The sequence below is a fragment of the Lemur catta genome, chromosome 2, assembly GCF_020740605.2.
Source record: "Lemur catta isolate mLemCat1 chromosome 2, mLemCat1.pri, whole genome shotgun sequence".
In the NCBI taxonomy this organism is placed as follows: domain Eukaryota; kingdom Metazoa; phylum Chordata; class Mammalia; order Primates; family Lemuridae; genus Lemur; species Lemur catta.
In genome coordinates this window covers 27,753,567-27,767,238 of record NC_059129.1, presented here as the reverse complement: position 1 = coordinate 27,767,238, position 13,672 = coordinate 27,753,567, and the positions used below count along the sequence as shown (strand labels likewise).

At 41.3% G+C, this 13,672-nt stretch overlaps 1 pseudogene; it reads left to right on the top strand.

Annotated features, from left to right (window-relative positions):
- LOC123632024 lies at window positions 1-726 on the top strand (annotated as a pseudogene).
- The last annotated feature ends 12,946 nt before the right edge of the window (window positions 727-13,672 follow it).

The window sequence follows — 13,672 nt, the reverse complement described above, 5'->3', positions numbered from 1 at the left end:
ATGTGCACCAGCATGGTGGCGGGAGACACCATTGCTGCCTCCGGAGACTCAGGGCCGCGCTCGAGCTTCCTGCCCAAGGAGGAGGTCAGCTGGCAGGGTTGGTGGCCCAAGCTGAGGGCGGCGAGGACTACGGCGTTGATATCGGCAGTGACCACGGCCTCAGTAGGTGGGGAAAACGAAAGGTAGCCGGATGGAGCTGGGAGATGTAACACCACACAATGTTAAACAGTTGAAGAGATTGAACCAGGTCACCTTTCCAGTCAGCTACAATGACAAGGTCTACAAGGATGTGCTGGAGGTTGGCGAGTTAGCAAAACTTGCCTATTTCAACGATATTGCTGTAGGGTGGATCATTCACAGAACCAGAAGAGACTTTACATCATGACGCTAGGATGTCTGGCACCTTACCAAAGGCTAGGAATAGGAACTAAAATGTTAAATCATGTCTTAAACATCTGTGAAAAAGATGGCACTTTTGACAACATCTATCTGCATGTCCAGATCAGCAATGAGTCAGCAATTGACGTCTACAGAAAGTTTGGCTTTGAGATTATTGAGACAAAGAAGAACTACTGTAAGGGGATAGAGCCTGCAGATGCTCATGTGCTGCAGAAAAACCTCCAAGTCCCTTCTGGTCAGAATGCAGATGTACAAAAGACAACTGAACAAATAACAAATGAACTTTCTTGCACTTGCTTGTTGCCAAATAAAAGAGAGGCCCATTAATTCCCCCCCCACTTTCTTTTAAAGCTTTTTCTTCTCTTAGTTCTTGTTTTTTCTTCTTTTCTTTTCTTTTCTTTTTCTCCAAAAGTTTAAAACTTTCAAGGACTTTAAAAAATAATCATGCTTGGATTGTTTTAGTTCTCTTTTTTTTGTGAGGTGGTTCGATTGAAGGAAGGAGAAGGTACAGCTGTTTGATTTCATGGTTAAGATATATGGTCCCAAAATTTGGGTGTCAAATAATTTCAAATTTTTAGCTGTTTTTTTTTTAATGTCTTGCTTTCACATTGAAGGGCAGAACCTACAAAATATTGTATATTTCAAAGGCAAAAAGAAGCAGCAGCAATATCTTGTTCTCTAATTAATAGACAAGTTTAGTGTGTTTGTGGTACTTTGGATTTTTTAAGACTTTTGTGGGATACAAATCCCTAGACATTGCCTTTTCTCCACCTTTAGTCCTTCTGAGCACTCTCTCAGAAGTTGGTCCATTGTTATCCTTGTAAGAAATACTAAGCTTATTGTGATTTTTTTTAAGCAATTATTTCTTCTCTTCTTGCTGGTGGGTGGGGCGGTTTGGGTAGGTAGTGTTATACTTTGGTCTAAGTATTTGAGTTAAACTGCTTTTTTGCTAATGAGTGGGCTGATTGTTAGCAGGTTTATTTTTCCTGCTGTTGATTGTTACTAGTGGCATTAACTTTTAGTGTGGGCTGGTGAGATTAATTTTTTTTAATATCCCAGCTAGAGATATGGCCTTTAACTGACACAAAGAAGTCTTTTGTAATTTAATTTTTTTTCTCCTGTCATTTTTCTTCAGTAAACCCAACAATAGTCTAACCTTAAAAATGGAGTTGATGTCCTTATAAGCCACTACCCCTAAATAAACCTAAAACAGGTGTTTTCTCTTGGACATATTAAAAAATACCTACAAGGAAGCTTAGATGGACTTGTGGCACAATAAATGCATTAAATATCAACTAATGCAGGCTGTTAAAAGTGTGGCCACTGAGCATTTGGTTTTATAGGAAAACATATCTAGACAGTATTTTTGAGAATAACATAGCTATTGCTAATCTATTGGAGAACATACCAGATTTGTTTACACTGTGTGCCTACGATATGGAATTTAAGGATTTGGGGTAAGGGGAATTCTTGGAAAAGTAGAAGTATAAAGTGTTAATAATGCAAATGTCACTGTGACCTTCTGTACTGACAGTACTGATTTATGCCAAGATCATTTTCTGGCACATAGGGATTAGCTTTGACAGGTTGCTAACTTTTTGTAAGATGGGAAACATCTGAAATATTCATGGTTTCTTCCTGTAGTCCCATCTCCAATATTTAGAAATGTTTAGATTACCAGTACTAATGGCCCAAGAAATATCTCAATTACACTTTAAAACAATGCATGGGCTTGAGTTTTCTGTCATTAGACTTTAAAAGGAAGTTTGATTCATAATATTTATCCTCCTATGTAAAATTTTGGTGTAAAAGTCTCATCTCCAAATATGTTAAATGACAGAATTATTCTGTAAAATGTTTATGCACACTTTATAACCTTAAGTTTTTATCTGAGAATGTGAAAGTACAAAGTACATAGACTTCAGCAGTCTTGAGTGCCAAGAATAACACAGAAGATGAAGATAGTTGATATAGGGTTCTAATCTTAAGATGGTAAAAATGTAGACAGACCATGCTGGTTTTTTGGGTATCAGTTTCTTAAACAGTCCAAATCTAAGCTTAGAAGGAAAGTTTAGTGTTGAGCACCTTTACCTTCATAGATAAGCTTCAGCTTGCTCTTGCCAAGAGAATAGCGCTTGAGTTACAGAAGGTGTGGTTAGTTTGAAGAATTCAGCCTTTTTGTAAACTTTCAAGATATCAAAATAGATTTTGATATATAAATGAGTTTTCTGAGATGACACTACCTCAATTTCTATAACCATTTCACCTGGACTATCTAATCAGTCCTAGGAATGTATCCCTAAATGTGGTTATTGAAAACTGAATAGCTGCCTCTTGACAATTTAAATACATGTTATTTAAGGAGGAAAAAAATATTAAATTTTGAATTGAGTGTGTAGGCTCCCTATATGATTATAGAGTTTTGTTTTCCACACTGGTCAATGACTTAAATTGTAAATATTTGTAAAGGGTTAATTGTCCTACATCAAACTTGTATTAAATAATTCCATCCATTTACAGAGAAGGAGGAAGATTTGGAAGAGGTAGAAACTGGGCACTAGTTCATATGCCTGTGAGTCGGTAAAGACTGAAGTAATGTCCCATGTGTAGTTGGTTATTTTGATAGAAGTATCTTTGAGGTAAAACAATTCCATTAACTGGAAGATCACAGGATATATCCATCATATTTTTCAGTACAAATAGTTTTATTGTGGGGAAAATAGGTTAAAATTATACTCTATGGTAATTGCATTTAGGTTCTAAAGAAAAGAATCTGTAGAGAAATCTATGCAATATATAGTTTGTCCAGATTAGTTTTCATTTGGGGAATGAAGTTCTGCGGTATCACCAAAGCAGTTTATTCAGCAACTGAAAGTCCTCCAAAAAGAGAACTATTGGGAAACCATGGCGTGTGGTGGTGGAAAAGAAAAGTTCCCTCAGTTTTTTGGAGGGCATAACTTTAAAAATACTTAAATGGCTGAGTTTACTTGGTGCAGTTAAGAATTAAACTTGTCAATTTTAACATTGCTGTTACATCTGAAATAAATTTATGTAATGTTCTGGTAAAAAAAAATGGGTGAAACTGGGTGAGAGGTTTACAGAAACTCTTTGTATTATCTTTGTAACTTTTCTGTGAACTTAAAATTATTCCAAAATAAAAAGTTTATTTAAAAAAAAACACAGCAATTTGGGGGGGCATAGTGGCTCGCCCTGACAATCCTAGCATTCTGGGAGGCTGAGCCAGGAGGATCGCTTGAGCTCAGGAGTTTGAGACCAGCCTGAGCAAGAATGAGACCCTGTCTCTTCTAAAAATAGAAAAAATTAGCTGGGCTTCATGGCGCACACCTGTAGTCCCAGCTATTCAGGAGGCTGAGGCAGGAGGATCGCTTGAGCCCAGGAGTTTGAGGTCGCAGTGAGCTGTGATGACACCACTGCACTCTAGCCCAGGCAACTGAGCAAGATCTTGTCTCAAAAACAAACAACAAGCAAATAAAAAACAGCAAGTTGGCTGTGCAGTGTAGTACAGTAATGGTGGACACGTGATTTGTTATACATTTATCAAAACTCGTAGAATGTACAATACAATAGAGTTAAACCTAATGGAAACTATTAATGTCAGCTAATAATAATGTATCAATATTGGTTCATCAATTGTAACAAATGTACCACACTATTTCAAGACATAAATAATTGGGAAACTGTGAATGTGTGTGGTCAGAGAAAAGGAGGTTTGTTGAAACTGTACTTTTCCATCAATTTTTCCTTTTTTTGATAATAAACATGGCATTTTTATTCATGTTAAAAAACTGGGTAGAATAAACGGAGAACACATCTTCACAGGATATTTTTTTTGTGGTTGTATTCAATTTTTTAAAAATTTTTAAATTGACAAATAAAAATTATATATATTTATGGTACACAACATGATATTTTGAAATAGGCACACAGTGTGGAATGGCTAAATCAAGATGATTACCTTGACATATTTACCTCGCATACTTATTGTTTTTATTATTATTTTATTTAATTGACAAATAATAGTTGTATATATTTATGGAGTAGGATGTGACATTTTGCTCTGTGTATACATTATGGAATGATTAAATCAAGCCAATTAACATATCCATCACCTTACCTACTTATAATTTTTTTATGCTGGAAACAGTTAAAATCTATTCTTTTGGCAATTTGGAAATATACAGTACATTATTATTAACTATAGTCATTATGCTGGCCAATAGAGCACTAAAACTTATTCCTCCTGTTTAACTGAAATTTTGTACCCTTTGGCCAACAGCTCCCCTTTTCCCCTCCCCCACCCCCGGCCCCTGGTAATCACCAGTCTACTTTCTACATCGATGGGTTCAGCTGTGTCGGATTCCACATGTGAGTGAGATCACAGTATTTGTCAGCGCAACTGACAAGGATGGGTACGAGCACAGCAGAGGCCTTAACCACGAGTTATACTCAGGCTTTATACCCTACAATAACTGGTGGGAAGGTCAGTTCATTCTAGCAGAAAGTCCGAGTTCTGGACCAACCGATTTTAAGAAACAGTTTGTTATTAATACTTTCAAGCACCCACACCACAGTGATGACAGGGATAAGGAGTGGTGGGAGCAGCTGTCTGTGTTTATTCATTCTAGACCCTTCCGAGGACTCACAAACCCTTAACTGTGGGATTTTATGATTCTTTATTCTCCTCTTGCACCAAAATGAAAATAGGAAAAAATACTTTGTGATATTTTAAAAATTTGTTTTGACTTTTAAAAGCTTTATTGTTTAAAAATTGTAGGATATTTACATTTAAAAAATATGCAACTGGTATCATTTTTTGAGCTGATAGCAACAATAATAATCATAGCTGTTTGTTTATATTTTTTGAAATATGTATTAGGCCCAAGGAATACCACAGGAAAAAAAATATTCTACCAGTAAATATTTTATTCTCTGATAGAAAAAAAAGAAGAAGAAATACATGTGTGTTTCTTAGGTCTATCCACTGACAAGGCCTAAGAATAGTTCCCAATATGGCAGCAATGAGCACCCCTAAGGCCCAGATTGTGGTCCCTAAATACTATTTCTTTTCTACTGAAAGAACCAGGGAACTTGGGAGAAAATGGCTTATTTTAATTCTGGGGTAGGAAATGTCCAGGCTAATCAAGAAAGCCATCAAAGACTACCAAGGTTGTGTCAAAAAGACTCAGGAGCTAACGTGAAGGGCTTGAGCGGGCTGGATTCCACTAAGGCCACCTAACAAGGATCTGTAGATCACCCACATCGTGTAAGATTCTCCTGCATTTTGGGTCCAGCAGTCAGCAGGAAGCCTGGCACTGCTGAACACTCAGCCAGGGCCCACAGCAGGTTCAAGGCAGAGGTAAAACCAGACTGCAGTTCTTATCTTCCTGACTCGGCAGTGAGGAAACGTCTCTTATCAGTGTGGGTGGGAGTTGCGTTTCCCTTAAAAGGAGTGGAAGTTTCACTGTAAGTCATCCTGCAAAGAGGTCAGGTCCTTGGACAAAAAAAAAAAAGTGCAGGGAGGTAAGAAAGCAAAAGCCCTTTCTCTCTCTCCAGGCCCCGGGACGGCTGAACCTGGATTTCGAGGCACAGACACAAAATCTGTGTGTAGCTAACTTGATGTGACCACTTGACTAGGCTAAGGTGCCCACTGTTTGATCAAACACCAGTCTAGGTGTCCCTGTGAAGTCATTTCTCAGGCATGATTAACATTTAAATTGGCAGACATCGAGTAAAGCAGCTGGCACTCCATGATGTGGGTGGCTTCGTCCCATCAGCTGAGGGATTTAAGATCAAAGACTGAGGTTTCCCAAAGAAGGAGGAATTTGGCCTCAACACTGCAACATCCTGGAAACCCTGCCTGAGTTTGCAGGCTGCCAGCCTGTGGGATTCAGACTCAAGACTGCACCATCAGCTCTTCCCTGGCTCTCCGGCCTGCCAGCCTGCCCTGCAAAGTTTGGATTTGCCAGCCCCCACAATTATGTGAGCTGATTCTATAATATAATTAAAGAATTCCCCCCGCCCCATCTCACCTTCTCTGCAGAAATTGGCACCTGCTGTGAGGACTAAGCCTGGGAGTTGGGGTGGGTGGTATTGGGAGAATCCTGCAGGGGGTTGGCACCCATGGCGTCTGACTGCAGCCCCTTCCAAGATTCAGCTGGGAGCGTCTGGATCAACGGTTGGCAAACTCCAGCCTGTGGGCGTAGCTTACTCCATTTTGTGTTGCTCTACAGGAACACCTGAGGCTGAATGATTTATAAATAAGAGAGGTTTATTTGCCTACATGGTTCTGCAGGCTGAACAAGATAAATGGCACCAGCATCTGCTTCTGGTGAGGGCCTCAGGCTGCTTCCACTCATGGCGGAGGAGAAGGGGAGCCAGTGTGCACAGAGATCATGTGGCGAGAGAGGAAGCAAGGGGAGGGTGTGCCGGGCTCTTTTTAACAACCAGCTTTTGAGGGAACTAATAGAGCAAGAACCCACTCACTACTGCAAGGATGGTACCGAGCCACTCATGAGGGACCTGCCCCCACGACCCAGACACCTCCCACCAGGCCCCACCGCCCAACACCGCCACACTAGGGATTAAATTTCAACATGAGTTTGGAGGGAACAAGCATTCCAACCACAGCACAGTCAAATCCACCTGTAGCCCACTGTAGACAGCACACAGAGTTAAGATTGGTTATTGTACTTTAAGGGGTTATTGAAACAAATAAACAAACAAGAATATGTGATGGAGACTGTATTATGGACCACAGCACTTAAAATATTTATGATTTGGTCCTTTATAAAAAAAAAAAGGTTGCTGACCCTGCTCTGGATGGTTCCTTAATGTTCACTATACTCTTTCAGCTGTTACGGCCTGACCTCTGCTCTGCTGTGGGGGATTAAGGGGTATATGTGTCAAAGGAAGAAGATTGGTGCCCTCTCTAGGGTTAGGAACAGTGGAGATTGCTGTCAGGAAAGGTGTGTGCCCAGAGCATGGTCAGCTCACAAGAGATAGGTGTGGTCAGAAGGCTGGAGGGGAAGACATTGAGAAAATCCCCACGAGTCCAGAGAAACAGCCCCTTGGGGGAACCTCTCATGAAATAACAGGTAGATAAGGTGATGGGAGTTGGGGCCCAGTACTGGCAAGGCAGGCTCTAAGTAGATTGCCCTTCAGGAGTCTAATGAAAATACCGTGACTTTATTTGAGAAGGTCTAGTCTTATCAATTTTGTGAACAGCAGATCAGAATTATACAAGATGGAAACTGAGTCAGTGGTTGGTGGCCAAGAACTCATTTTCATCACCCCAAAGAGAAACTCCAGACCCATTAGCAGTCATTTCCCATTTCTCCTCCCCACCCGCCAAGCTCTGGGCAATCAGTAATTTACTTTCTGTCTCTATGGGTTTGCCTATTCTGGACATTTCATATAAATGGAATCATACAATATGTAGCCTTTAATGACTGGCTTCTTTCACTTAACACAATGCTTTCCAAGTTCATCTATGTTGTAGCATGTATCAGGGCATCATTCCTTTTTATGACTGAATAATATTCTATTGTATGGATAATAACACCTTTATTTATCCATTTGTCTATTGATGGGTGCTTGGGTTGTTTCCACCTTTTGCCTATTGTGAATAATGCCTCTCTGACCACTCCAGTACAAGTTTTGTGTGGACATATATTTTCACTTCCTTGGGTTGGCAAATATAATTTTAAATGGAGGACTGGCAAGGTGGCTCATGCCTGTAATCCCAGCACTTTGGGACGCCAAGGTGGGAGGATCACTTGAGGCCAGGAGTTTGAGACCAGCCTGAGCAAGAGCAAAACCCTGTCTCTACAAAAAAATAGAAAAATTAGTGTGGAGTGGTGGCACATGCCCCTAGTCCCAGCAACTTGGGAGGCTGAGGCAGGAGGATTGCTTGAGCCCAGTGAGGTTGCTGGGAGCTAGGCTGATGCCACGGCACTCTAGCCCAGGCAAGAGAGCAAGATCCTGTCTCAAAAAAAAAAAAAAAAAATTTAATGGCACATAATACTGTGTGTGGCTATGTCATAGTGGACCATAAACACACAACCATTTTCCTACCATGAGAGATAATTTGTGGATTCTTTTTCCATTACAAATAATGCTGTGAGGAATGATTTTGCATGTGAAGCCTTGCTACTGTTTTGGGTTATTTTCTTTTTTTTCTTTCTTTCTTTTTTTTTTTTTTGAGACAGAGTCTCGCTCTGTTGTCTGGCTAGAGTGAGTGCCGTGGCGTCAGCCTAGCTCACAGCAACCTCAGACTCCTGGGCTTAAGCGATCCTCCTGCCTCAGCCTCCCGAGTAGCTGCGACTACAGGCATGCGCCACCATGCCCGGCTAATTTTTTCTATATATATTTTTAGTTGGCCAGATAATTTCTTTCTATTTTTTTAGTAGAGACGGGGTCTCATTCTTGCTCTTGCTCAGGCTGGTCTCGAACTCCTGACCTCGAGCAATCCACCCGCCTCAGCCTCCCAGAGTGCTAGGATTACAGGCGTGAGCCACCGCGCCCGGCCTTGGGTTATTTTCTTGTGAAAGCTATTAACAAAGTGAATTGTGCTCAGAGAAGACTGACCAGGATAAAGATTGGATTTTGAATCCATGCAATGTAATAATTTATGTTTATATGGCACTTTACATTTTATGAAACGCCTCTCTTTTTCTTTCTGTCTCTCTCTCTCATTCTCTCTTTGAAAAACATTTAACCTGAAGAAGAGGAGACAGGAGGCCATGACTGCCATTGTGCATACCTAAATGGCCAAGATATGAAAGAGAAGAGACTACAGTTGACCCTTGAACAACACAGAGGTTAGGGGAACCTCTGTGCAATAGAGAACCCCAATGCAATAGAGAATACACCTATAACTTTTGACTCCCCCAAAACTTAACTGCTGATAGCCTACTGTTGATCCAAAGGCTTATCGATAATGTAAACAGTCGATTAGCAAACAGACTAGTATTTACACATATTTTATGCATTCATAGCATATGTAACCTTTTATTAATTTTTTCAATGTTTCTAGGCTACGCAGCACATCTGTGAATTTTTTCAATTTGTTACATATCTCCAAAAAATTTTCCAATATATTTTTTGAAAAAAATCTGTGTATAAGTGGCCCTGTGCAGTTCAAACCCATGTTGTTTACAGGTCAACTATGATTTCATACAGTTCCAAAGAACAGACTTTGCCCACTATTGGCCAAGTGTGTTGGGCTTGGATGTTTTCTTCCAGCCCCTTCTTGTGGAGGGCAGCCTTTGCATATCTTAGTACTTCCGCTTTTGACTCAAACTCTCAGACTCTGGGACTTCTTATGAAATAAAGATAGGTTCTATCTGTGCAAAGGAATTTTCAACTCTTCAGCAAGAAAGAGATAACCCTAAAGTTGGGTTGTCAGTAGGACTGAGATTTAGTCAGCAAGAAGGGAACATTTTGGTCTGGGGAAGTGTCAAGGGATTGAGGTAGGGGTGTGTGTGTGTGTGTGTGTGTGTGGAAATTCAGCTGCAACTGGAAAAAGGCAGAGGAAGTTGCATAAAAATGTGCAGAAGAAGTTGTGGTTGGAGAATGATCAGGCTGAGTGTTTATTTCTCTGTAAGGCAGAAGGTACATTGCCCGTGGTTGGCAGTTGGCAACATCTCAGATTGTGACTCTCCAAGTCAGTGTGTGTTCACTGTGATTGAAGGTTCGTCAGTCTCTGGGAAATAGCAATCTCTTGTCAGCACTGCCCCATGGAATGGAAGAATATTTGGCCTAAAGCTACTGATGTTTATCCAATGAAGATGATTTTTAATTTGATTACCATTTATTTTATTAAGTGACTACTGAGCATAGGCAATGTCCCAGGCTCTTTGGAAAATACAAACATGATTCAGATTTAGGATCTATTTACAAGGGACTTAAAATTTCTTCCTATGAGTTTCCCACATGAAAGGGCGCCATGACAATATGGCAAGGGGCGGGGCTGATATGCTCCCATAGGAGAGGGCAGCAAATATTGGGAACAATATAATCGACCACAATCCACCCTCTTGGTGAGTCTCTTGCTTCCATTCCTTCACACTAAAATAGTCACCCACCTCCACAAGGAAAACACCTGAATCCCCTGCAGTCACTGCATCAGGATCAAAGTCTAAGGTCTCATGACAGTCTCTGTTTCACATCAGTCAAGGCTCCCCTACACCACCGACCAATGAGCCAAACAGGTAGGTGTCAATGGAAAAGAACCCAAACTCTGTAAAATAATTTAAAGAGGTTTATTCTGAGCCGAATATGTGTGATCATGGCCCAGAAAGCCACACCCAAGAAGCCTTGAGCAAGTGGTCTCCCGGTGGTTGGGTTAACAGTTTGGTTTTACACATTTCAGGAATTACACATAAAGTCATAAATCAATACATGGAAGGTGTACGTCGGTTTGGCCTGAAAAGGCAGGACATCCCAAAGCAGGGCATTATAGGTTATAGGTGGGTTTAAAGATTCTTTGATTTGTAATTGGCTAAAGAAATGGAGTTTTGTCTAAAGTCCTGGAATGTTTTAAGTTAAGATTAGGACATCTGTTAATCTGAGACAAGTCACCATACATAGACTCAAGTGATCTGTTAAGTAAATTGAGGACCTTCAGGTGCAGTTCAACCTTTGTCTTGCATAGCCTTAGGCCTGTTACTGAGTTACAAAGGATATCTCCAAGGAGGGAGGGGGGCATGCTGAGCCATGTCTGATTTCCCTTTTCATGGCCAGGAACTACAAACAGGGTATGTCTGGGGTCCCCTTGGCCAAGAGGGGGTCCATTCAGTTGGCTGAGAGGCTCAAGATTTTATTTTAGTTTACACAGGTAATCTTCCCTTCTCCCCAGTATTCACCAACAGACAATGGTGTAACAGCTAAGGTAAGCCCTACTAGACACTGCCACTCAGATAGGGAAAGGATGGAAGGAAGGAAGCAGCCAGTGGTCTACAGCGGTTCTGAAAGGTACAAAAAAGCTCTAAAAGGCTCCCTACCTGGGATTGGGGTAAATTCCTTGACCAGATCCTGGTTCTGTCCCTGGAAGTGGCTCCTTATTCCACTGTTCCCTGTGGCTCTCGGGTTCACCCTTTGGCAGGCTCATTAAACTCAGTGGCCATATCTGAACGGAATGCTGGACAATGGTGTTCTCATCTTGCTTCCCACCCGTGGACTGCTGGAGGGTCCAAGAGTCATGTCATTTCAAGTATTGAAACGGTCACTGCTTCTCTCAGTTCAGATGAATGGCTTTTGTGGAGATACAACTTCCTCAAAACTTTAGTTGGCTTCACAAATATGTGGTTCTGGCCAGCTCTAAGTGCTACTAGCATTTTCTAAGGCATGCCTCTCTGGACATCATTGTTAGTTTCTTGAAATTTCCAGTCTTCCTAAGAGAGCCATCTTGGTCTCATTAGCCTCAGCCATTTTGACCAAGTGAAAGGATTTACTGGGAACCGTATTTGTGGATTCAGAGGTTTAACAGACTGCAACATCTTCACCCTTGATTTGGTCATTACCATAGGGCTGAGAATGAATAAGCGCTTCTCTCACACAAATGCTTTGCCATTTTTACCATTGACCTCTTGAGAATTAGAAGGGGTCCGGTCGTCATCTGTGGCGCATGGATCTTGCTCTGTAAACCTGTATCTTGCTCTTGCTCTATAATCCTATCTTGCTCTTCTGCAATACATTTACCTCGTGCTTGCCTTGCTCTGGGGTGTCTGCTCATTCCCTGGCCAAGAGCACACCAAGAACTGAGAACCCAGGATGAGATTGCCAAGCCCGACACTTCCCAGGAAGGAACCAGAGACAGGGGAGGTTACTTGGGAAACCTCTGGCCATGCCAAAGGCCAAAGTGAGGACACCGCAGTGGGAATTTGGGTGGGGCAGATGTAAGTCCTGGAAATGCGTTGGCCGGTGACCCCGGGGAGGTGCTGACAGGGGTGGGGAGGAATTACAATAAATTGTTTTTGTATAGCACTTTATAAAACACTTGTACAAATATTAATTTGTTTGTTCTTCATCACAGATTTGGGAAGTAGATCTTATCAATCCCTTAAATCCAGTTAGTCTGATCCAAATGCTGACGCACCACCCCCTGCCCCCGCCGTCACAAACTCTAGGGACTAAACCTCTGTAAAGGAGGTTTGACCCTTAGCTGGGTAGTTTAGGGTAAGTGGCAAGGGCCACTATAACAGGGCAGGCAGAATATTTTCCACCCTCCATCCCTGTCCATCCTTCTCTGTGGAGTGGGCTGACCTTTTTGCACCATGTCGCAAGGCCCCCTGGCCTTCTGGCTTCAGGTTGGGTTTCAGTGGGAGTCCCTAGACAGCTGGCTTGTGCCTCTGCAGATGCGGCTGTTCTTGTCTCAGTAACTTAAGTCCTCCCCTTGCTCCTTCAGGTCTGGGAGGTGTAATGACTCTCAGCCATTCCCAGCCCTGGGGACCTGTACAGCCCCTACTTCGTCCACACCTTTATAAATAACCCCTTTATTAAGTTCCCCCAAAGGGCCCCATTTTGAGGGTGTGCATCATTTGTTTGCTGTAGGATCTTGACAAGAAGGAGAAACCCCCAAATTTCAGTGGCTTGAGCCAACAAAAGGTTATTCCTTGCTCATGTCACAACCCACAGTAGGTCTGTGTATGTGTATATATGTGCACATGCATGGAAGCTCCAGGAAGAGACAGAGGAAGTTGGGTCACATGAAGTTGTGGGTGGAAGATTGTCTAGTCAGAGTGAAGTTTCTCTGGAACACATAGGGTACGTTGACCTAGGTTGGCAGCTGGCAACACTTCAGAAAATGACTCTCTCTATATATAAGTCACTGTGTTCTCACTGTAATCAAATGGTTGTCAAAATTGCTGAGAAATAGGAACCTCTTCCTATTCCCCTGGGCTATGAGAATAATTTCCACTTACTTGTTATGTTCTTTATCAAGAAACTACTAAAAGCATAAGGCAATGTACTAGGCTCTCTGGGAGGCACAAAGATGATTCAGACTTAGAGTCTACCCTCAAAACAACTTGAAATATCTTCATATTTAAAATTTATTTTTAAATTTACATACAGTAAAATTCCTTCTTATACAATTTTATCAGTTTTTAAATTTTCTTATTTGTAATTCTTTGCATGTTTTTACCAAGATATAATTCACCTACTATAAAATTCACTTCGTTAAGTGTATAGTTTAGCAGTTTTTAGGATATTCAAAGAGTTATGAAACCATCACCACTAATGCTAGAACATT